We start from the raw sequence: 25776 nt of genomic DNA, 5'->3' as shown, positions 1-25776 counted from the left end.
AATTATTGACGAATTAATTACTTGTCTCTTTTTTTTTTTTTTTTGAGATGGAGTCTTGCTCTGTCGCCCAGGCTGGAGTGCAGTGGCGCAATCTCGGCTCATTGCAAGCTCCGCCTCCCGGGTTCACGCCATTCTCCTGCCTCAGCCTCCTCAGTGGCTGGGATTACAGGCGCCCACCACCATGCCTGGCTAATATTTTTTGTATTTTTTAGTAGAGATGGGGTTTCACCATGTTAGCCAGAATGGTCTCAATCTCCTGACATCGTGACCCACCCGCCTTGGCCTCCCAAAGTGCTGGGATTACAGGCATGAGCCACCACACCAATTACCTGTCTCTTAAAGGCTTGGTTTAAGTTTTGTTAGGGTCATCTTATAGGCTTTGCCATTAATCTTATGGTGGTTTTCTTAATCCTGGGATGTAGTCTTTACTCCTAAGGCAAGTCCCTTCTGTGGATTCAATGGGCAGCCTGAGAAGTTTACCAAGCCCTTCTAACTTGAGAGGACATTAACTCCCAATTCTGTCTTCCCAGCAGGAAGCAGCTGCAGAAATTTCGGTCAACTTTTCAGTCTTCCAGCTGATTATTTTCTCTGGGGCTTATTGGAATCTCATTGCATGCAGTCATAGTTGAACATCTGCCAAACATTTAAGAGGTGTTTACATGTAGATTTGGGGTTCCCCCCACCCTCTGTGACTCTGTTTTATAGCATTTCCTTCCTCAATATCCAGCTGCTCTGACACCCCCAAACTCTAACCTCTGACTTTTCAATTCTATAATGTAGCCTCTTCCAGCTTGAGTTCTATCTTCCAAGGGTTGCACATTCTGGAGAGTACTTTCAGGACAAAAGCCAAATAAATACAGCTCACATGTAGTGCAGCTTTCTTTCAAGGGTCATATGCCCTCCACTGTCTGTCATCTTTTGGTAACTCTACAGTGCCTCCAAAGAGTACTTTATTTTTTAAATAGACTTTATTATTTAGAGCAGTTTTAGGTTCAGAACAAAATTGAGTGGAAAGTACAGTGTTCCTATATACCCTCTCCCATGCCCTATCCCCAACTCACAGCAGCCTCTCTTACTCCAGGATTCTATGCCAGCGTGGTACATTTCTTACAATTCATGATTCTACATTGACACATCATTATCATTCAAAGTCCATAGTTTACACTAGAGTTCACTCTTGGTGTTTCACATGCTATGGGATTTGACGAATTCATTATGACAACATATCCATGATTATAGCATCATACAGAATAGTTTCAGTGTCCTAAAAATCCTCTGTGCTCAGACAATTCATCTCTCCCTCCTCCCTAATTCCTGGCAACCACTGATCTTTTTACTGTCTCCGTAATTTTGCCTTTTCCAGAATGTTATATACTTGAAATCATATAATATGAAGCCTTTTCAGATTTGCTTCTTTCTCTTAGTAATATACATTTAAATTTCCTTCATGTCTTCTCATGGCTTGATAGCTGCTCATCTCATTTTAGCTCTGAATAATATTTCATTTTTGGGATGTATCACAGTTATTTATTTATTCACCTACTGAAGGACATCTTGGTGGCTTTCAAGTCTTGGCAATTATGAATAAAACTGCTACGAACATCAGTGGCAGGTTTTTGAGTGGATATAAGCTTTCAACTCATTTGGGTAAATACCAATAAGTATAATTGCTGTATCTTATGATAAAAGCATATGTAGTTTTGTAAATTGCCACACTGTCTTCTAAGGTGACAATGCCATTTTGCATTTCCACGAGCGATAAATGAGAGTTTCTGTTGCTCCATATCCTCACCAGCACTTGGTGTTTTTGGTGCTTTAGATTTTAGCCATTTTAATATGTGTGTAGTGGTACTCATTCATAATTCTTTTCTTGGTATTTTGTATGTGGAAGATTAGATTTTTCAGACTTCGAGTGTCATTGCTATTTTTCATGTGCCAGAGAACTAGGATTTTGAGATGGCCTAATGCTATATGGTGAGGCAATAATTGTCTTGGTAATATGGATGATGGTTTGCCCCTTGGCTTGGACAGTGAAAACAAAATTCCTTATAGAAATTTATTCTCTTTCTTGATGCCTATGAGCTATCAGCTTTCACAGGTTCACCCAAGAAAACATTTGGGAGAACTGAGTTGCTCTGGGGAGCAATTGAAAGAAATTTATAGTGTTTTACTAATCAGAATTTGTATTCTAAGAGTCAGATAGCTAGTTCAAGTAATTTTCCAGAAATAGAAGGAGAAAGGCACAGGGGAAAGGAGAAAAGATATTTGGGTAGTTTGCTTATCTCGATTTTCACTAACTCTTGATGGTTTAAGACTACTACTTCACTTACGCTTCTTAGTGCTTCAGCACGTAGTCTATGATCTGCCTTTGATATCACATACCTTGTGAACCTGTTTGTCAAATCAATTAATTTTTACAATCCCATCACCAATTCAGGATTCCAGAAGGAACTTCTTATATTGTCGCTATAAATTAAAGAGAGCATGAGCACTACAGAACTGAGATCTTTTATTACATTCCTCAAAATATCAAACACAAACCATGGAATTAACTTCAGTATCAGAAATAGCATATTCATTGATCAATTCCGTGAGCATCAACTGCCTACTTCCTAAGAAGCAGGAATTCTACTTTGGCTTCTTAAACTTAGTGTGTGGCAACAGAGCCCTTTGATACCTACATCTATTGATCACGCCTTCAGTTACTAAAAAAATTACATGATCAAAATTCATTGAGTATGGGTTAAAGGCACCTTGCACATTGAAATTCAAAAGCAGATTCTTTCTACAAACCAGTTATTTACTGAGATCCTTGAGCTATTAGTGTCAAAGTGAAATAGAGTGGTCAGCAGTTATCTAGTGAATTCTTGATAAGTAAATTAAGCCATTCCTAGTCAATAAAATATCTGTTCTTGTTAATGGCAGCTTTGCTTCTTTTTATCCTAGAACACTCTGATATTTAGTAGCCCCAGTTATTAAACATGTGCTCAGACAGAAATTTTCAAATTGTCAATTATTTGGTGAACCACTAACACGAATGTTTAAAATATTATGCTTCTTTCTACCTCTAATCATTTATTTAGTCAATAAACATTTAATAAGTTTTGGCTGTTTTCCAGGCTCTACACCAAGCCCTGGGGATAGAGAGAGGAGCAAAACTTAGCTCCTGCGCTCCAGTTCACAGATATCCGTAAATCATTATAGCAAGTGCACATACCATAACAGAATTGTCCTACGGAAACTCAAAGAGAAGATGACAGATAAGTACAAAAGGATGAAGAGGAGTGTGCTGGGTTGCGTCTGGAGAAAGGACACTCCTGTCAGAGGAGGTGTAACTGCAAAGACAGGAAGTTGATAACACAGAAAGAACAGAGAAGATGATATCCCTAGCCACGCCATGAGTATAGAAGAATGGTGTGGGAAAAGAGGCTGGGCAGGCCAGTGAAGGCATCCTAGGAGTGGTACAGCATGCCCAGGAGTTTGGACCTCCTTCTGCAACAGTGGAAAGCCACTGGGAGATTTTAAGCAGGACATACTCAGATTTATGCTTACAGATTCCTCTGGAAACAGTCGGGGGCATGGACTGGAGGGGATAAGACTGGGGGCAAAGAAACAAGTCAGGAATTTATACAATTATCCAGGCAAGAAATGATGATGATGGCATATTTTTTAGCCATAAAAAGAAATAAACTACTGGTGCATGTTACAACATTTGAGGATGAACCTCAAAAATGTTATGCTAAATGAAAGAACCAAATCACAAAAGACCAAATCACAAAATATTGTATGATGCCTTTTGTGTGAAATGTCTAGAATTAGCAAGTCTATAGAGACAGAAAGTTGATTAGTGGTTGCTTAGCACTGACAGCCAGAGGAATTGAAAGAATGGCTAAGGGATATGGAGCCTCCTTCTGGGGTCATGAAAATATTCTAGAATTGATGATGGTTATAGATGCACAACTCTGTGAAAATACTAAAAACCATTGAACTGTACACTTTAAAAAGATGAAATGTTATGAATGTGAATTGTATCTCAATTAAAAAAATTTATAAGAAAAAAAGAAAAGAAACAATGAGACCGGAACAAGAGAGGTAAAAATACTCTGATTCTGACCTGCAGATCTGTGTGGCTGGGGCTGTCACAGATCAGGATGGGGAATTCAGAAGGATGATAGCTCCTTTCTGGACATTTTGTTTGAAGTGCCTGCAAAATTGTACTAGTCAGCTTGGTCTGCAGTAACAAAACACCATAGACTGAGTGGCTTAAAGCACAGGAATTTATTTCTCATGATTCTGGAGGCTGGGAAGTCCAAGATCAAGGTGCCTGCAGATTCAGTTCCTGGTGAGGGTCCCCTTCCTGTCTTGCAGATGGCTGCCTTCTCACTGTGTGGCTATAAACAGGAGTTCATGGAGGGGAAGGGATGGAGAAAGAACTCTGGTGTCTCTCTCCTTCATCTTATGAGGACACTAATCCCATCATGGGGCTCTATCCTCATGACCTCATCTAAACCTAATTACCTCCCAAAGGCCCATCTAAAAATACCATCACAGTGGGAGTTAGGGCTTCAACATGTGAATTTCGAGGGGACACAAACACAAAGTCCATAACAGAGGTATCATAAACCTAAGTCCATAACAGAGGTATCATAAACCTAAGTCCATAACAGAGGCATGAAGATGGTGATCAATAATAGCTAGGGGAACTTACATGAGGGTCCAGAGATAAGGATTAGAAAGAATTTAACATATACTTAGTTCTCAAAACAGTGGAAGTGAATAAAACAAACTAAGGAGGGCATATGGAGTGAGAAGAGGACTGGGGCTAGACCACTAGGGAAAGTCATTCTAGACAGAAGAAGAGGTGGCCTTGAAAAGGGGTGAAATGAAGCTGTTAGAAAGCAAAGAGGTAAATAAATACCCCAAAACCCACCAAGTCCTGTCACCTCCTGAGCTCAGTGTTTTAAAATACATACTTGGGAGCATCTCTAAACACAATTTTGCTAAATCAGGGCATTTGGTATTCAAGTAGGCCCATCCTGGACTGCATAAGGTTGCCATTGCACTGTGACCAGACTCCTAGCTGGACGCTGACCACAGGTTTCTGGGCTTTCATGAAATGGAGCGTATTCCTGCCTTTGTTCACCTGTCACGTAGCTGGGAACTTCACTCTCTATTCACTGTGCAGTTTTCATTTTCATTGTTCTACTAATGAAGTGGTTATGTTTGGCTTTTATCATAATTAGAGTTCATTTAGTTCAAGTGCTTTGTAATTAATCTTTTATGCTAATTAATCTTTTTATACATTAATATATCACAAAACACATGAAAGCAAAACATTTTCCTTACTAGCAAATTAAATTAAGCTTCTTCAGCCTATAAGCAAAGCAGAAGGAAAAAGATCTAGACACATCAGGCCACAGAAAACCTCCTTTTGCTAAAAAAAAAAAAAAAAAAATTGACTCTCGGGTATACATTAAAATTAGCACTTGGAAAATAGGAAAAATAAAATCACCCAAGCCATTCAGTTACCTAGTTTTCTCAGCAAGGTGTCTGTTCTCAACTAGCTTGTGGCTTGAAAAAAAACAAAGGAAGGGAGATTTTTCAATAGTCATTTTTATATCTAGTCAGGATTTCTTTATCTGATTTTTAAGTGTGAAGTTATGGAGCAAAAGCAAACACTGCCAAAGCAGATGCTCCAGCTTATGTCGTTTATTATTACTTTGCAAGCAATAAACAGGCCTTACAGGCAAGTCCTGCTTCATGATTTCAAAACATGTCTTTTGCATATTTTATCTGTCCTGATCCTCTCAGCAACCTGGGGCTGAGGCAGCGTAACCAGGGGACAGGCCACTTGCATTCAAATCCTGACTTCATTTTCCTAGCTGTGTGTTGCCGGCCTTGTCACTTTATCTCTCTGTCTGCATTTTCTCATTTCCAAAATGACTACTACTCATTAGAGTTGCTTGAGAATTAAATGAATTCATAGATGCAGATGTTTAGAACTGTACCTGGCATACAGTAAATGCTCGTTAAACATGATTAATATCATAGTTATTGTGATTATCATCGTTTTCTGAAGCCAGAGACACAGAAAGACGAAATTACTCAAGTAACATGTAGTAGAATTTGTACTCCTGTTTCATCTATTAGGAGTTCCAGATGCTTTCCACTCTGCTAATGACAACTGGGGTTCTGGGGCACAACCCAGCATCTTAGAGGATACAACAGAAAAGACAATAGGTCATGCTCAAACAACAGGGTGCTCTGTGACCAAGGTGCTGGAAAAGCCCCTCCCACACTCCTACCCCAAGTAAGAGCCAAGCTCGGGGTTTCTGGCTTAGAGTCCCTCTTGGCTGGGCAAACTGCAGCTCAGGGATGCAGCCTATCAACTATGCTGTCTATTTGTATTATGCCTAGACACAGCATAATACATCTCTGGTTTTCTATTTAGGATACATTCCTAGAAGGGGAATTATTGGGTCAAACTGTTTTTCATCTCATGGTACAGCTTGCCAAATTATTTTCTGAAAAGATTGTAGCAATTTTTACTGCTTATTATGAGTAATACATGAGAATGTTGATCTTCGCCCTTACTAGTATTGAATTTTTAAAAAAATCTGTGTCAAATCAATAAGGTGAAAATAAATGCTTTAATGTCATCTTAATTTATACTTCCTGAGTATCCACATAGGTTAAATGATTTTTTCCACATTTGTTGCCCACTTAAAGTGTGTGAGTGTGTGCGTGTGTGTGTGTGTGTGTGTGTGTATTGTTCATATCACTGGCCTATATTTTTCTATTTGGTGATGCTTTTGAAGTTTTCTTACTGATTTTAAATATTTTTATAGTTTAAAAATAGTAACAATTTGTCATGCTTATTACACATATGTGCTCCCATTTGATCATTTGCTTTATAACTCTTTCATAGTGTATGTGTCCATTGTTTTTCTAAAACCATGTTATAGTTTTAATGCTAATGTCATTAAATCTACTAATCTTTTCCTTTGTGATTTCTTCCATGGCTTTTATGCAATTTCAGTCACGTCTGCTCTCAGACTTTGCCCTTCCAAACAGAAGTTCTGGGCATTGTACTGCTGGTGGGAACCCATACAGCCAGCCTCCCACGGCATCACTCCCACCTTTCTGGCCACCCCTGCTCAGATGCCTATGTCATCTATTGTCACCTATACTCACCTTTCCAAATGGTGAGAAAGAAATGCCATTTCTTTCTACTTTAAAACAAAAATATTATCACAAACACGTTGATCTATGTGACCCAGGCTTTGTGCAGGCATTCTTGGGAGGCTTTCTGTAAAGAGACCCAGTCCCTTTTTCTCTGTCATTTAAAAGGCACTATGAGCCCTTCATTTATGCATGAGGCAGGGAATTTGGTTTACCTCCGGATACATCACACTGTGTTGCTCTCCATCAAGACTTGGCTTCTGTTTGCTTCTCATTCACTTAGATTTATCAGCCAGAGTAGTTGGATGTCATGAGAAACTTTAAAATTTGCTATGTGCTTCTCTTCCACGGTAGCTATAACCACTGAGAAAAAGATCTTGGCCAGGAATCGTGGCTCATGCCTGTAATCCCAGAACTTCGGGAGATTCTGGTGGGAGGATCACTTGCGGCCAGGAGTTCAAGACCATCTTGAGCAACATAGTGAGACTCCGTCTCTAAAAAAACAAAAAGTCTGGTTCCTGAATACTCTAATCTCTAGAATGAGTTATATAATAATTATTATTAATGATATTTTGCATAGCTATTTATGGATCATAGGGCATTTTATCAAGATTGCATGGGCTAATCTTTATCAAGATTGCATTGGCTAATATTAGCATTGGCTAATATTTATAACACAATGTTGAATGGTAGCCGATAGAGTGATTATCCTTGTTGAATTCCTGATGTTAGTGGAAATGCCTCTAGAGTTTTCCCATTAAGTATGATGATGGATTTTAGGACCAAGGCATATATACTTTATTATGTTAAAGTACCCATCATTTCTTATTTTCTTGAATGTTTTCAATAAGGAAGCAATCTAAATCCATAAAGAAGGCATGGGAAGCCTTTTATGAAGATTATCTAATTTGATACTCCAAAAGGCAAATTAATTTTTTCATTTTACAAACGAAGAAACTGAGTGTTCAAGTGACTTGTTGGAGGCTGAAGAGCCAAAAGCCATGAATACAGCCATGACACAGATCTAATATCATATTTAATAAAACATGTTTCTTATTTCTAATCCAATTTTCCATTCATGACACCATCTTTTTTGGCTTTAAAAATTTGTCTTTTTATATTGAAATAATTTCAAATTTACCAAAAATGTTGTAAAATTAATACAAAGAATTTCTGTACACTCTTCATCTGCTTCCCAAATATTAATATTTCATGTAACTACAATGCAATTATCAAAACAGAAAATTAGCACTGATTCACGACCATTATCTGGTCTACAGACCTCATTTAAATTTCATCAATTTCCCATTAATGTCCTTTTTCTGGTTCAAGGTCAAATCTAAGATCACATGTTGCATCTAATTGTCATATTGAGAGGTGACAGCGTGCTAGCAATCCTCACAGCCCTCGCTCTCTCTCTGCGCCTCCTCGGCCTGGGCTCCCACTTTGGCGGCACTTGAGGAGCCCTTCAGCCCACCGCTGCACTGTGGGAGCCCCTTTCTGGGCTGGCCAAGGCCAGAGCCGGCTCCCGCAGCTTGCAGGGAGGTGTGGAGGGAGAGGCGCGAGCGGGAACCGGGGCTGCGCGCGGCGCTTCCGGGCCAGCTGGAGTTCCGGGTGGGCGTGGGTTTGGCGGGCCCCGCACTCCGAGCAGCCAGCTGGTCCTGCCGCCCGGGCAATGAGGGCCTTAGCACCCGGGCCAGCGGCTGCGGAGGGTGTACTGGGTCCCCCAGCAGTGCCAGCCCACCTGCGCTGCGCTCGATTTCTCACCGGGCCTTAGCTGCCTTCCCGCGGGGCAGGGCTCGGGACCTGCAGCCTGCCATGCCTGAGCCTCCCACCCCCTCCGTGGGCTCCTGTGCAGCCCGAGCCTCCCTCACGAGCGCCACCCCCTGCTCCACAGCGCCCAGTCCCATACACCAACCAAGGACTGAGGAGTGCAGGCGCACTGCGCGGGACTGGCAGGCAGCTCCACCTGCAGCCCCGGTGAGGGATCCACTGGGTGAAGCCCGCTGGGCTCGAGGCTGGTGGGGAGGTGCACAACCTTTATGTCTAGCTCAGGGATTGTAAATACACCAATCAGCACACTGTGTCTAGCTCAGGGTTTGTGAATGCACCAATGGACACTCTGTATCTAGCTACTCTGGTGGGGCCTTGGAGAACTTTATGTCTAGCTCAGGGATTGTAAATACACCAATCAGCACCCTGTATCTAGCTCAAGGTTTGTAAACACACCAATCAGCACCCTGTGTCTAGCTCAGGGTTTGTGAATGCACCAATCGACACTCTGTATCTAGCTACTCTGGTGGGGCCTTGGAGAACCTTTGTGTCCACACTCTGTATCTAGCTAATCTAGTGGGGAAGTGGAGAACCTTTGTATCTAGCTCAGGGATTGTAAACGCACCAATCAACACCCTGTCAAAACAGACCACTCAGCTCTACCAATCAGCAGGATGTGGTGGGGCCAGATAAGAGAATAAAAGCAGGCTGCCGGAGCCAGCAGTGGCAACCGGTACTTCCACACTGTGGAAGCTTTGTTCTTTTGCTCTTTGCAATAGATCTTGCTATGCTCACTCTTTGGGTCCACACTGCTTTTATGAGCTGTAACACTCACCACGAAGATCTGCAGCTTCACTCCTGAAGCCTGCGAGACCAGGAGCCCACCGTGAGGAACAACTCCAGACGCGCTGCTTTAAGAGCTGTAACACTCACCGCGAAGGTCTGCAGCTTCACTCCTGAGCCAGCAAAACCACGAACCCACCATAAGGAAGAAACTCCGAACACATCTGAATATCAGAAGGAACAAACTCCTGACGCGCCACCTTAAGAGCTGTAACAGTCACCGCGAGGGTCCGCAGCTTCATTCTTGAAGTCAGTGAGACCAAGAACCCACCAATTCCGGACACAGTATCTCCTTAGTCTTCTCTAATCTGTAATAATCCACTGGTCTTTGTCTTTCATGACTTGGACGTTCTTGAAAAGTACTAGCCAGTTAATGTAGAGACTGTTTCTCTATTTGTGTTTGTCGGGTGTTTCTTCATAATTAAAATCGGTTATGTATTTTTGGCAAGAACACCACAGAAATGATGTTGTACTGTTCTCCGTGCATCATCTAAGGAGGCACATGATGTCAATTTGTCTAATTACTCACGATGTCAATTGTGATCACTTGGTTTCTCCAGGTTTCTCCACTGTAAAGACACTATTTTTCCCTATTTAGTTAACAAATATCTTTTAGGGGAGATACTTTGAGACTACATAAATGTCCTGTTTCTTATCATCTTTTTACCCACTACTTTGTCTTTTGCCAAACAATAGTTTTCTATTTGCTCTTCTACCAGTATTATTTCTTTCATTATTCTTTATTCCAACTAATATTTATTAATTGGAATTCTTTTGTAATGAAGAGTTATTCCTTCTCCCTATTTATTTATTTATTATTTGTGTCAGTATAGACCCATAAAATATTATCTCACTGTGTTGTAATTCATTGATATTATTTACTTTGTTCAAATTGTCCCAGATTTGGCTGAGAGCTACTTCAAGTTAGCTCCTGTTTCCTTTTGGCATTACCATTATCTTTTGAGCATTTCCTGCTTTTTGGCTCCAAAATGTTCCAGGCACACTTGTGATTTCCCATCCCCAGTTCTAGAATCAGCTATTTTTCAAGGAGCTCTGATTCTATTTATCAAAGAATATTAGAAACCAAGCTCTTAATACTGTGTGTGCTCATTGGCAGTGAGGTTTCATTGATTCTAGGCCTTTTCAATAAGCAGAACTAAGAGACAGACAGACAGACACACACACACACATCTATTTACATATCTGTAAATAGAGATAACATTATTCCTTCTTTACTAATTCTTTTTCCTTTAATGGATTTTTCTTGTCAAGTTGCACTGGCTAATGTTTTTAACACAATGTTGAATAGTAGTAGATAGAGTGGTTATCCTTGTTGAATTCCTGATGTTAGTGGAAATGCCTCTAGAGTTTTCCCATTAAGTAAGATGATGGATTTTATGACTAAGGCATATATACTTTATTAAGTTAAAGTACCCATCATTTCTTATTTTCTTGAATGTTTTCAATAAAGAGGCAATCTAAATTTATAAGGAAGGCATGGGAAAAAAGACACAATGGCAAAAATGCACACTGATAAAATATGCCAATATATTAATTGTGAAAACCCTTTTAAAAAATAATACTAGCAATAACAATCTAATTTTGTGTTTTAAAAAGGTAACACTAAAATTATTAACAATAGGACAAGATGCAGAGAACCTAGTTAAAGTGGCCTAAGATTCTTTTCAAGTTTAAGAGAGGAGTAAAAATAATAAATAACTTTAAACTTCAAAAAATTACAGTTGCATATATAGATTAAAATTTAAAAGGTAGATGTTAAAAGTTTAGAAATACAATCTGTCGATTCCAAAAACAGCATTGCAGGTAGGGAGACGAGGAAACATAGAAAACTTCATTAATCTAGCAAAAAGCAGAAGAAGAAAATAAACAAAGATAAAGAGAGTAAATAAAAAATACAAATAAGGTACATAAATGCAACCAACTGTATCAGTAATCATAATAAAAATAGATTAAATTTACCCAATAAAATGCAGAGATTGACAAACAGTTTTTTTTTATAAATCCTGTTGAATGTTATTTACAAGATATACAACTAAAATGTAAGGATACAGAAAGGTTGAAAGGAGAGAGATGGTGGGGTAAGTTGAATTATTCGTCCTAATTCTTCATTCCCTCTTCGTTCACACTCTTACCATAGCTTCTTTATGGGCAGCCTAGTTCCCCACCCCTTGACTTTGGGCTTGGTCATGGAACTTACTTTGGCCAGTGGAATGGACCAGAAATAATAGTGTGCCAATTCTAAGACTAGACCTTATGAAACCTCACATATTTTCCATTACCCCCTTAAGACTTTGCCATTGCCATGAGATCTTCTCCTGTATAGCTGCTGTCCAAGCAGCATGGACAACAAAATAAACACATGTAGAGCAGAGGTTCCCCAGCCAACCCATAGACATATAATGGGAAGCAGAGTCACACAGCACAGAACAGCTTAGATCAGCAGAGCCCCAGCTGACCAGTGTTCTGTGAACCAATGTTTTATTTTGGCCTTCATCTGCTTATTTGGCATAATAGGGAGATATAAGGCCTATAATCTCCTGCCCACCATTTTGAGCCCTCGTTTTTGTATAAGGCACTTTTGTATTTTTCTAATCTGCCAGACCAGCAACGCTCTGTAGTGTAGGATCTACAAAATAGCTTCCAGCTCCCAGTGTCATCCTTTAGGTCTTTTAATCTCTTTTATATTCTTACAATGACGTGACTTACCCACATTCATTTTTTGTTAGTTTGGCCTAGAATATTGTAGGTATTGTCTAATACTTGATACAGTGGTTCCAGCTCATTTCTTTCAGGGAAGCATTTGAGAGTAGTGATCTTTCTGACATCCATAGCCTAAAGAAAATGAATTCTACAGGTTCATCATTTGCTCTTCTCAGAGCCTACCTTTTACGTAGTAATCAATGACTCCTATCTAATAATCATGTTTTTCTCCCTGACATATTCTTAAGAAACTCTTCATTCCAGTTTTGGAGGCTTTTTTTACATTGCTCAGCAAAATCTCTTTGGATGGTGATAGTGTACATTTAACAAAAACAAATTACATTGGCAAATTTCCCATTCACACTGAAACTACACAAAACATGTATACTTAGCAGTCATATTCAGCAGCGTCCAGGAAACTGAAATAACAACTGATGGATGCTTGCAGTAAACATCTGCCAAAGTGCAGGGAGAAAACAGTCTCAAAACTGTTGTAGAAGCGTTCAAGGCAAATCACATTTCTATGAAATATTGATGCAGCATCAAAGATGATGTTGCCTTAGACATTTAAGTGAGCTTGTGTTATGAAAGCTGTAACTCTTGTGTTTTATACCTGCACACAGTAAAAGTATCAGGAGTGTCTGAAAAGACTATCTCATTACTTAGACTCTTAAATTGCCACACTGAATTTTTAAAAGTCACATAAAAGAATGGATTTGTGATATGAAGAATGCATTGATTCCTCCACATTCTGTCTCTGTACTGAAGAAAAAAATGAGGCAGTATATTAAAGAGTCATCAAGTTCAATGTTTATGACAATAATAAAAGCTTTTAATAGCAAATGTTCTAAAAGAGATTTGAGTTTTTTTACTGGATACAATACAAGACTGGGATACTAAGTTTATGTGGTGATAAACAGTTATTTAAGAAAGAACTGATGCATTCAAGCAACCCTAGGTGATTTATAAGTAAAACAGAATTTTAAGTAGTAATAGCAGGAAAAACTGAACATCACAATTCTTGTTCTCAACTTGAAATAATATAGTTCAGTTTATGCCAAGTAGCAAGCTCAAGGCCACTTACCGGGAAGTTGTGATCTTGTTTAACTTTAAAAAGATAAAAGATTTCCCCAAGGCCACCACCTTGATTGATTTTGTTGTAAGTGTTTTTGTTGCTGCCAGACGTCTGGGATGGAGGGTTGATTCCATTCCTGGCACCATCACTGGTGGTCCATGCAAGGCCCCAGGACTTTTGCCTTAATATTTTTTATTCCATTTTATCCCAATTCTCCATTCCCATCCTATTTTCCCATAGGCAGCCATTCTAATGTATTTTCAATCATTTTTTAGTTAATACTTATTGTATGCCCTATTATGTGTTGGCTTCAAGGGCTAGGAATGCATCACTGATCAAAGCAGATAAAAACTCCTGCCTTCCTGGATCCTTTTTTCTAAAGGGGGATGCTCGATTTAAAAATCAAGTAGTAGGGCCAGGCGCCGTGGCTCACGCCTGTAATCCCAACACTTTGGGAGGCCGAGGCGGGCGGATCACGAGGTCAGGAGATCGAGACCATCCTGGCTAACACCATGGTGAAACCCCGTCTCTGCTAAAAACACAAGAAATTAGCGGAGCGCGATGGCGGGCGCCTGTGGTCCCAGCTACTGGGGAGGCTGAGGCAGGAGAATGGCGTGAACCTGGGAGGCAGAGCTTGCAGTGAGCCGAGATTGCCTACCGCACTCCAGCCTGGGCGACAGAGCGAGACTCCGCCTCAAAAAAAAAAAAAAATCAAGTAGTAAATATTATTAAAGGACAATAAGTACTAGAGAGAAGAATAAAACAGGGAAGAGGAAAAGGAAAGGCTTGGGATGTGGCTGCCATTTTAAACAGGACAGCCAGGAAAGGGCTCACTCAAGAGGTAACATTTGAGCCTAGATTTTAAGACGGTGAGCATGTGAGCCATGCAGATATCCGAGAGAATACTTCGGAGACAGCACGTACAAGGGCTCTAGGCCTTTGCTTCCAGCTTCTGAACAGTACTTCATGGTGTGCTTCTCCCATACTTAACTCATGAATTCTCTGGCAATGGACTTCTAGTGGCCCTGTGTGAGAAGCTCACTGACGAATATACCGCCAGAAAGAGGTGGATGGATCCTGGAGTACACAGGTAATTCATCCAAGTACTTCTGGATTTTCCTCTAGAATAGCCACATTTGTCTTCACCAGTAGCAGCTCATCATGGTCATGGCATGTCTGCCATGATCTTTGTTCAGATTTCTAATTTTTGCCAAGAAGACGAAAACAAAATGATATTTCACTGTTTTTTAAAAGGGAATGGCTCCTTTTTTACCATTTTTAACTGTGGTAAAAAATGTAATAAAATTTGCCATTTTTTCCATGTTTAAGTGTACAACACAGTAGCAGTAATTACATTTATAGTATTGTGCAACCATCACAACTATCTATTTCCAAAATTCTTCATCACCGCAAGTGAGCATCTCTTCATATGCTTTTCAATACATTTATATTTGATTTTGCCTTATTTACCATAAGAAAACAAGTTAAACTATTGTAGTAAAAGAAAAGAAGCTCTAAGTCTTAATATAGCACCATTGCTTTGGAGTCAAGAAGCCTTGGATTTGAATCCAATATCTTGCCTTACTGGCTGCATGACCCTTGGAAAGTTGCTTAATCTCTTTGGGCCTCAGTTCTCTTATCTATAGAATGGAGATTATACTACTAATCCTTCTACATTCTTCTAAATATTAAATGTAATGATATATGTACAGGGTTGCTGTCCTTAGTAAAAGTAAGTATTTGATAAACAGCAATTAGCATTATTATTATTATTATTATTTTTTTTTTTTTGAGACCAAGTCTTGCTCTGTCAACCAGGCTGGAGAGCAGTGGCGCGATCTCAGCTCACTGCAACCTCCACCTCCCAGGTTCAAGCGATTCTCCTGCCTCAGCCTCCCGAGTAGCTGGGATTACAGGCACCTGCCATCACACGCCTGGCTAATTTTTGTATTTTTAGTAGAGACGGGGTTTCACCATGTTGGCCAGGCTGGTCTTGAACTCCTGACTTTAGGTGATCTGCCCGCCTCGGCCTCCCAAAGTGCTGGGATTATAGGCTTGAGCCACCAAGTCCGGCAGCATTATTACTGGTAGTATTAGTAATAATGTGATTATGAATTATGCTTAGGCTGCCATTTCATCTGAACCTGCCCTAATTCAAATTGTGGGACAGGGGATCCACAGTGTTACAGCATTATCATCCTTACCACCAAAGAACCTGGGCTCAGAATTTAGTGGAGGAATAAAGAGGATTGAGAAATAATTTCATTGCGGAACCAAAAGAAGTAAGGGTAAAAATGATTAAATAACATTCAAATCATTATCTCCCTTTTTTTAGTCTTCATTGGAGAAAGATTCCTTTATTGGAGAAAGATTCCTGATCAGTGTATGGTGATATATTTACTAAACAGAGACCGGTGCAGAAATTACATACTATCCATCTAGATAGCTTGTTACGCTTCACCTATTGATGGAATCATTCCATTTATCAAGTTTTATACATCAAAAAGCTTTGAATTTCATCAGGCTCTTCATTAATTCACCTCTGAAAAAGTGGCATTTAATTTCAGCTACCATGTTTTACAGCATTAAAAAGCTTATGCATCTCTGCACGATGGCATTGAGCAGATGAATCCCACTCAGATTCACATAGTCACATTTGAGAGCTTTAGATCAGAGAGCTGGGCCAAAGCTACTCCTAATCAACACAGACTTCTTACCGTGAGAGCCTATCTTCTTGGCCACATTTTATATAGCCAATGAAGACGTGCCAGCAACCACTCCATGTATAACTTGGCATTAGAGCACAAGATCTGTCAAACAATGATCTTAAATAAGGAGCAGTTCCAGGGCCAACAGATGAGGACACGAGGCTTCTCCAATGGAAGAAGGTTCTCCTCCCTAGCTGCGTGAGTGCACACTCCCCAGCAGGAGGAGGAATGACTCTTTGCTACCTTCTCCTGTGCTTGAAAACAGATGCTCTGCCACACTGATGGACATTGGAATCTCAAGATCTGCCAGATGTACTTTTTTTTGGTCTGATTTTTTTTAATGCTGTGATATTAATACACATTTTGAACCTGATTCTCTTAGATTTCATTGATGACACTAATATATAAATAACTAAAACTGGCAGATTTCATGTGAGATTATTCATCAGTATTTTTTTTTAAACATGAGTCAGGTTTTGCTTCCCACTATGATTATCTTGTGTCCTGTAACTACCAGCATATAATTGAGTCATTTCCTAAAACTTGCCAAAACGCAGAAAGGACTGAAGCAAAACAAAACAAAAAAATAGCATTAATATGAAGGAAAAAGTACGTATTTTCAATTCAAAAGTGGGAGTCCAGTAGAATAAATTTGAGAGTGTTTGCACAGTTTTCCTTCTTTGTGCAGTTCAGTCCAGCTATTCACAAGCTTTTGAAAAAGAAAGAAAAAATTGAATTGCCCCTGCTGAAGTAATTTTTAAAACATATCTTTTACTTTCCATTTTTATCTAAGTGGTCCTCCTCTACTTTTTAGAATGTCAAATTGTAGAATTTGCTTACTGAAAGTCTGTGCTTTGGGCTGCAAAAGAATATTTAGAAATCCTTACCAAAAAAAAAAAAAAAGCAGTGGGAGTGGAAATTTGAAAGAGGACCGCCTAATTCAGCACTAAAACCAGTGTGAGAAGCAGTATGTGTGAGTATGTGTGTGTGTATGTGTGTGGGGGGGTGTAAAATGTGTTTTTCAAAGTACTGAGAGATTGATGGGACTGTTTGATTAGCTCCTCTGAGAAGAAGAGAAAAGGTTCTTGGACCTCTCCCTGTTTCTTCCTTAGAATAATTTGGATGGGATTTGTGATGCAGAAAAGCCTAAGAGAAAAAGCATATTCATTCTGTGTGGTGAAAAATTTTTGAAAAAAAAATTGCCTTCTTCAAACAAGGTATGTCTGATGAATTTCTAAGCAGTGTATATAGTTACTTTCCATTCATTATTATTGAAATGTATTTGTCTTTAAGAAACTACAATACAAACCTTGACCGAGTAAGCAGCCTGTATAAATTTCAGTTTCAAGAGAGTTGAGATGAAAGTGGATAGTACTTGGCATCCTTGTAAACAACTAGTAATATACATATATATTTATCAATTATAAATAAACTGCATTGATATTAATATTATAACAATATTTTTACTGTTTCTTTAAACCAATTTAATTATGGTTACAAATAAGTTGAAAAGTATGACATTTGTGTAGAATTTTAAAGTAATTTAAGTCTCTATTATCTTGCTTTTTTAAAAACTTTGCTTGGAATATGTGGAATGTAATAGCAATATAGCAAATGGCTTATAAAGATTGTGAATAGCAGTAGGAGAAATGGGCTAACTTAGAAACTATTTCGCGTGGATCTCTACTTCTGTCTGTTCAGACAGATTGCAGTGGAATGTGGCTAGATGTGCAATTCTGTGTCTTGTTTACACTTAAAGTGTTTTCTTAGGCTGAATGCTTCTGTTACTGATAAGCCCAAGAAGGGGCTGGCATTGTTAAGTCTGCCATTGTAGCTCAGCTTTTCACAGGAAGACAGGATATGAAATCTCTTTTAAGTATGATTTGTGTCCAACTAGTATAAACATGAAATAAACGCCTCAAGCACAGGTTAAAGGGAGAGGATAAGAATGAATAATCAGACATGATAGTTTGCTCCGAACAACCCACAGCACCTTTGCCATTCCTAAATCAAGAGTGGAATTAAAAATTTTCTTTGGACTTATTGTAAAAATAAAACCAAGCATTCTTGGCTGTGGTGGTTGCTCAAAATTGCGTGTGCTAAGAAAATAGTATTTTGCCATTACGTTGTGTTGCAATAAATTTGGAAGTTTTGGTGGTAAAGTTCTGAGGTTGTTTTTCCCTTGGTCTCTTGAAAGATGAAAACACCCTGCAGCAAAGCAGGATCAAACACTGTTTGTTTGTGTATTTTCTCTCTATGTGTGTTAGCTGCAAGTGGTAGCTAGTGCTGGTAGGAGAGCTGGAGGTGCCCATCTTTTATTTATTGAATTAAAATACCCTGTTTTGTACAAAAAGCTTTAAACAAAGAATTACAAGATTGCAAGGACTTGCATTTTTTATTACAATATGCTGGTTTCCCAGACTAAGCTTCATTTAAATATATCTTATGCCTCACCACTAAAAAAAAAAAAGAAAAAATACCTTAGGAAGATTGGAAATGCTTAATATCTATCCTAAAACTGTTTAATTCATGAATATTGTTAAGAAGATCTGTCTTTTCCACCAAGTTACTGATCACATGAAGAATAGTTTCTTTCAGAGAAAATACATGAGGTTTGAGAATGGTTCTCAGCTATGATTCCTATAAGACACATTGAATACAGGAAAGCAGTATGGTTCATTGCATGCACCAAGCCAGGAGTCCTAAATTATAGTAACAGCTCTGCCACTACCTATTACCTTGGAAAATGTATATAACATTTTTTGACTTTTGTTTCCCTCTTGGAAAAACAGAAATAGCAATGCCTGTACACCCTCCCTCCCAGGGCGGTCACAAGGGTCAATAGTGATTCTCAGCTCCAAAGGAGTTTTGAAATGTCAAAACTTCTACAGCAATGTAATCTTGGCCTGGCGCAGTGCTCATACCTGTAATCCCAGCACTTTGGGAGGCCGAGGTAGGTGGATCACCTGAGGTCAGGAGTTCGAGACCAGCCTGGCCAACATGGTGAAACCCCACCTCTACTAAAAATACAAAAATTAGCCAGGCATGGTGGCGGGTGCCTGTAATCCCAGCTACTCGGGAGGCTGAGGCAGGAGAATCACTTGAACCTGGGAGGCGGAGGTTGCAGTGAGCTGAGATCACGCCACTACACTCCATCATGGGTGACAAAGTGAGACTTGGTCTCAAAAAAAAAAAAAGGAAAAGAGAAGAAATGTAATCTTTTATTCCCCACATACTAAAAAAAAAAAAAGATTACTTTAGAAAGCATTTATATAATAAAAACTTCATGGCCCCTAACATGTTCCCATGATGCTGTGTTCACATGTGCAACTTCCCCTCTCCTTGCTAACACTTGGAGGTGTGAGCCAAGTATCAGCAGCAGTGGGGACAAGACAGAACACAATGGGCCTGTCTGTCAGTAGAAGGGCATTTAGCCGTGGTGCATTGGCGAGGTTACTCAATGTCTCCATCTCTATTTCATCACATACGAAATGAAGAAGTTACACAAGATAGTCTCTAAGCTTCCCTCTCAATCCTATGGTTCTATGCACTGGGACCTCTCCAGTGTCAAAACGTGGCCAGGAAAATTTCATTGTTGAGACTCTCTGTACATTGCTAAATGAAGAAGTATCGAAATAGTGCTATGAAAATTACGGTATATTTTAAATATGCATGTTTACCTAACCAGAGACTTACATGTATAGAAAAATGAAATTTAACATAATTATATTCTTCACAAGACAATTAGAGGAGGTTTTATATATATATATATATATACACACACACCCACATATATATAGATGTCTCCATATTCTTCAGAAGATGATTAGAGGAGATTATATCTATCTATCTATCTATCTATATATATATGCACACACATATACATAGTGTACTGGAGACTGTGGGTCCAAGTTGTATGAAAGACTTTTTTCAGTTTTCTGCTGTATTTCTGTGACTGTCAATATAACCCCATGTGGAAAGAATGTCAAATGCCTTAATTTAAAGCCTTACATGTGAGGTCAAGGCAAAAATGGCCCTTCCTGTGCTATGGGTCCTGTGGGTGTTAGGCAGGAAGCTCTGTTACTTTTTCAATGTGTTAATGTTAGCAAGTTACTTAAAGTCTCTTGGCCTCAGTTTTCTCATCAATAAAATGGGTCTACTATTACTGCCTACCCCACAGAGCTGTGGCAAAGAGGTTTGATCAGTGGCTGGCACTCTGTCAGCACCCAAATGTTAGTTAATTTTTTTTAATTATATGTGACTATAATAAAGAAATCAGATAAGCTGTGAAACATACACAGATAAGCTGTGAAGATTATTTGTAATAATCTTCAAACTTTTACACATTAACTCATTGGATACGTTTAGCAAATAGATTCATGGAATTATGTGATATTAATATAATCATTAGAAACTAGTTGCCATCTCTTTATCCAGGGAATCTGAGCTAGTCAATCAATAAATAATAAATAACAGAGACAACTTCTGTGATGGTTGTAATCTGAGAAACCTCAAAAGGTCTCCCTCTCACTGTCTTAAAATGTATCTCCCTGTGGTTTGCAGAAGACAGTGAAATTCCTGGCCCTCAAACACACGTAGCATTTTGCAAGATGGTGGTGGTGATGATGATGATGGTGGCGGTAGTGGTGGTGGTGATGTTATAATGATTAACCATCACCCCAACAACAACAACAATAATAATAGGACAGGTGTGGTGGCTCATACCTGTGAACCCAACACTTTGTGTGGCTGAGGCAGGAGAATTGCTTGAGGCCAGGAGTTTGAGACCAGCCCAGGCAACATAGTGAGACCTTGTCCCTACTAAAAATTAAAAAATTAGCCAGGCATGGCTGTGCTCGCCTGTAGTCCCAGTTACTAAAGAGGCTGAGGCAGGAAGATAACTTGAGCCCAGGCATTCGAGATTGCAATGAGCTATGATCGTGCACTCCAGCCTGGGTGACAGAGCAAGACCCTATCTCAATTAAATCATAATAATAATAATAACTGCTAACACTTACAGAGCTATTCTTATGTGCCACCCACTGTTCAAGCCCTTTTCATATATTAATTCATTTAACCCTAACAGCAAACATATAAGGTGGGCTCTTACCATCACCATTATACAGATGAAAAAAACGAAGGCACTGATAAGTTGAGTAAGTTGTCCGAAGCCACACAGCTAGTAAGGGATGGAGCTCAGCTTCAAATCCAAGAGGTCTACTTCCAAAGTCATACTTTTAACCTGCCAGGCAACAATTACACGTGGTCCTGGTTTTTCTGTGACAGCACCAAATTAGTCTTTGCCATACCTGAAAACATAATTATCAAGCCAAGTGAAATTTCCTTAAAAAAAAAAATGTACCTCCTTGCAGGTAGAGACACAGTAGTAATAATAATGGAGAGGCGTGGAGGCAAGGAACTCTCAGGGGAAGTTTTGTCGGAGAAGAGGGCTTTTATTTCTGTCATTCTTGGATAATCTCCTTTTTGGGTGGATGGGGAAAAGCTGACTTGGGGGAGTTAGGCGGTGCGAGCGGAGGGAACACTGAGGAGACTCCATCATGAAACCCTCTATGTAGCCAGTCTCCAAAACCTTTCCTTTATCTTCACTGGAAGGTTAACTCAGCAGCTTGTCGCAGAAAGAATCATGCTTCCTTATGACTCAAACTACTTCAGCAAATCACTTTCCCTGATAAGGGTCTCTACATTGACAAGACACTAGTAAACATTTCTCAAATTCTTTCCTTCAGTTTGAGAAAGGCTAAACTTCTGTGTGGACGTGTGGTAAAATTCATAAAAACTTCCCTTCAGGCTATAGTGAGAAGGCATTCTGTTTCTACATTCTTTCTTTTCTTATTCAAAAAGAAAAAAATATATACCTATGCCCTCGGGGGATCCTTACATCTAGTTTCCAAGGGATCAGGTCACTGGCATCTTAATGCTATGTGAATTCCCTCCACCAGGCTTCTTTTTGTTCCAGACAGAGAAAACATGCTTTGGACATAAAGGTGCAAGTTAACTTGCCCAGACCGGCCGTGTTTATACAACATAGTGAGTAAATCTGCACTCCAAAAGGCAAAAAGAATTTGGGGGAAGAGAGATAACATTCAACAACAGCAGGAGCAAATATTTTTTGGGCCACCTCCATGTGCTATTCCCAATCCCATGTGCTTGGGAAGAAGAGTGAACAAAATCATTTCCATTTTCCTAATCTGGGGGCACATAATAAACAAATACAGTAAGAGGCCTGGTGGTGATAATGGGCTGTGAAAAATATAAGTAGCAAAGTAGGATGCAGAGAGCAGTCAGGGTGATGATTTGCATTGCATGATTTGGTGAATGTTAAACAGAGAGATGAAGGAAGCCAGGAGGCAACCTATGTGGGTCCCTCAGGGAAGAGCATTCCAGGCAGAAGGAAAAGCAAATGCAACAGCCCTGAGTGGAACCATGCTTGGGAGGCCAGTGTGTCTGCAGAAAGCTGAAGGAGCAGGAAAGGGAAGCCCAAGGGTGTGCTTTGGACAAGCAGACACAGAGTGTGCCAACCTCACATGCCTCAATTTCCCCCAGACACCACCTACCACTCACTCACACACTAGGGGGCAGTTCTTGCCTCTGCTCTGGATGAAATCTGTCAGGCCATGCTCAGAGGATTTTTTTTTAAAAAAAGACGTTGTTCATATTCCACTCCCAAACAATCTTAATTCAGTCATTAACATGTATGTAATACTAGGTGATCCTTAAAAACATAAAGATGATATTCAAGCTTAAAGTCTCATCCTCCACATCCAGGCTTGCTTTCTGCATGATTGAATTTTCTTTCTCTGCCTTGCGCCTTTACCGTTCTTCTCCTTGGCCACCAATGGTAGTCTCTTCATGTCCAGAGTTGAAGTGGGTACAGGGAAGAAAGGTGAGAGGCAGGGACAGGCCTCACTAGTTGGTACTGTTGTGAGCCAGCGTCCGGGTTCCCTGAGCTTCACAGGGGTTTACAGCTGCTTCTTGTTCCCATAGGGCTTGTCTATGGGTGCTGTGAAGATACCCTCCCCTACTGCATTGGGGTTCCTCACCTGTAGTTCCCTAGATGTTATGAAATAAATCTGTTCTGGCTGGGGGTTTACAGTTCCTCTCTCAGCCCTTGGGCAACTGGTAAGCTCTGTCTGGCTGCTTTCTGCCTAGGCTCCTCAGCCCTCTATGCACCTGACTCAGACCAGAGCTAAAACAACCCCAGGCTGACTCTGTCACACAGAGAGTCCTGATTGCCACAAGCTCTTCCCCTCTCCTGTAGAGGACTTAATCATAGGACAGACACCAAGTCCACAGAGGCAGACATCAGCCCCAGAGACACAACTACTCAGCCACTTCAAATTGGGTTACTGGGCATCCAAGCTGGCTTTTCAAAGGAGCTGATTGAGAACCAAGATCCCTAGCTGATGACCTCTCCATGCAAGAGGTTGTAGAAGCTGAGAGAGGGAGTCAGAGATCAGAGAGCAAAAATTTCTTAAAGACAAGTTGTAGGCATTTTTCCTCCTCTTCCCCCTACCTAGATGCAGAAGAGGAGCAGGTGGCTCCCTTACCCCCACCCCCCACCACCCAGCCCACTTCAGGCAATAGTGAGACGAGCTTCAAAGAGACCGCTTTGGAACATGGAAGTGGTTGGCACCTATTGTCTTGAGGCCTCAACCAAAACTAAGACAAAAGGATCATCTTATTTTAACATCCCATTACACAGTCAATTACAATACACTCAAATGTTTACTTAGATGGGTGTGTTATGCCTGGTTACACTTAAAAATATGCCTGGTGCATCATTTTACCCTAAATAACGTTTGTGTGTGAGACAGAGTTGTGAGTGAGTTCAGACTCAAATATGACTCTTGAAAAATCACTTAACCTTGTAACTAAGACCGCTTTATTATACAAGGTATGTACTTCACAGTGTGTGTTTTAACAATTGTCAGCCAAGTATCTCAAAAAGCCTGGGATATTGGCATCAAGGTAAAAACAAAGATAAAATCATCTTGTACAGTGGGAAAATTAGATGTTAAATGGAGTTAAGTGTTTGAGGTTTGGGATAGAATTCTGGTTCTGCTACATATTTATTCTATAAGCTTGGGCAGGTGTTGTTTGTTTGTTTGGTTGGTTGGATTTTTTTTTTTTTTTCTTTTAGAGTCTCGCTCTGTCGCCAGGCTGGAGTGCAGTGGCACGATCTCAGTTCACTACAACTTCTGCCTCCCGGGTTTGATTGATTCTCCTGCCTCAGCCTCAGGAGTAGCTGGGATTACAGGTGCACACCACCAGGCCCGGCTAATTTTTGTATTTTTAGTAGAGCTGGAGTTTCACCATGTTGGCTAGGCTGGTCTCGAACTCCTGACCTCAGGTGATCCACCCACCTCGGCCTCCCAAAGTGCTTGCATTACAGGCGTGAGCCATCACTCCCAGCCAGCTTGGGCAGTTTATTAAACTTCTTTAAGTCTCAATTTCCTGCTCTGATGAATGGGCGCAATTGTCCTTACCCAATAGGATCACCATGACAATTAAGTAAAATCACCTGTGTACCGTGTGCAGCATATAGGAAACATGTAGTAAATGATAGTTATTACTGTGGGCATGAACTCTACACTTCTAAAACTTCCCAGGAAGAAGAGCAAAGGGATCAATCCCATCTCAGTTAACAGACCGCTATATATCCAGACCGAAATAGTCAGGGGGCCCTGCAGGAGAGTCTGAGGGCTCCTTCAGAGCTGGGATTGTTTCCAGGAAGGCCTCTGAAGTAGGACATTTGGTGGCTGCCTTTGGAGAGCTGGGTCTCCTGCTTCTAAATGACTCTGTTTCTACTGGTCCCTGGAAATTCCTGAGGCTTAATCCTCCACAGCCCTCAATTCCTGAGCCACAGACACCATCCTCCACATCCTCCATTTTACCCAGGTCTCTGGTTGCTGGGATTCAAGAATGTGCTTCTGAGAGGCAGCCCCATGTCTGCCTCTCAGAACTCTGTCATCTGAGAGGAGCCCATTCTCTACCCAGCAGCAGAGGGTGTGCAGACACACCCTCATCTTCCTTTCTATCTCAGCTGGAAAGTTTTCCCGGACCTGAGAATGTTTTGCTGTGCTTCAGAATTGAAGGCAGACCAAAAAGCACAGAGTGTTCAGGCTAGTCCAGGCTCTAGGGATCATAGTTGAGCAGAACCAAACACCCAGCTCCAAATTCACAGTAGACGGCCCCTTGGCAACTACAAACCTCAAAGCCCAAAGGGAAGAACTGGGAGGAGGCAAGGCTAATCCACAGTGTCAAACACATTAGGCAAAGAAGTTTGTGATGAGAGAAACTCATCTTCCAAAGCTTCATGAACCACTCACGGTTTCCAGGGTAACTAAGAGGAGCAATCATGGCCCACCTCGTCTTTTTGAGGTCCTAGCCTCTTTCCTTTAGATTTACTGATCTTCGTGCCCCTTTCCATTACACAGGATAAATAACTCTTGG

General features: G+C 40.3%; 1 protein-coding gene across 3 annotated transcripts in view; it reads left to right on the top strand.

Moving 5' to 3' along the window:
- The first annotated feature begins 17208 nt into the window (after positions 1–17208).
- VIT (vitrin) overlaps positions 17209–25776 on the top strand; it is a 118342-nt gene continuing 109774 nt past the window's right edge. For 2 of the 3 annotated variants that reach the window (XM_063713724.1, XM_002812134.5), the window contains exon 1: positions 17217–17519. The gene's annotated coding sequence lies outside the window, so the exon portion shown is untranslated. Of the gene's footprint in view, positions 17520–25776 lie in introns of all 3 variants that reach the window. The other variant, XM_054548229.2, reaches the window with a different exon arrangement.

The sequence above is a fragment of the Pongo abelii genome, chromosome 12 (assembly GCF_028885655.2).
Source record: "Pongo abelii isolate AG06213 chromosome 12, NHGRI_mPonAbe1-v2.0_pri, whole genome shotgun sequence".
Taxonomy (NCBI): domain Eukaryota; kingdom Metazoa; phylum Chordata; class Mammalia; order Primates; family Hominidae; genus Pongo; species Pongo abelii.
Note: the sequence above shows the minus strand (reverse complement) of the source record. Positions and strands in the feature narration are given on the sequence as shown.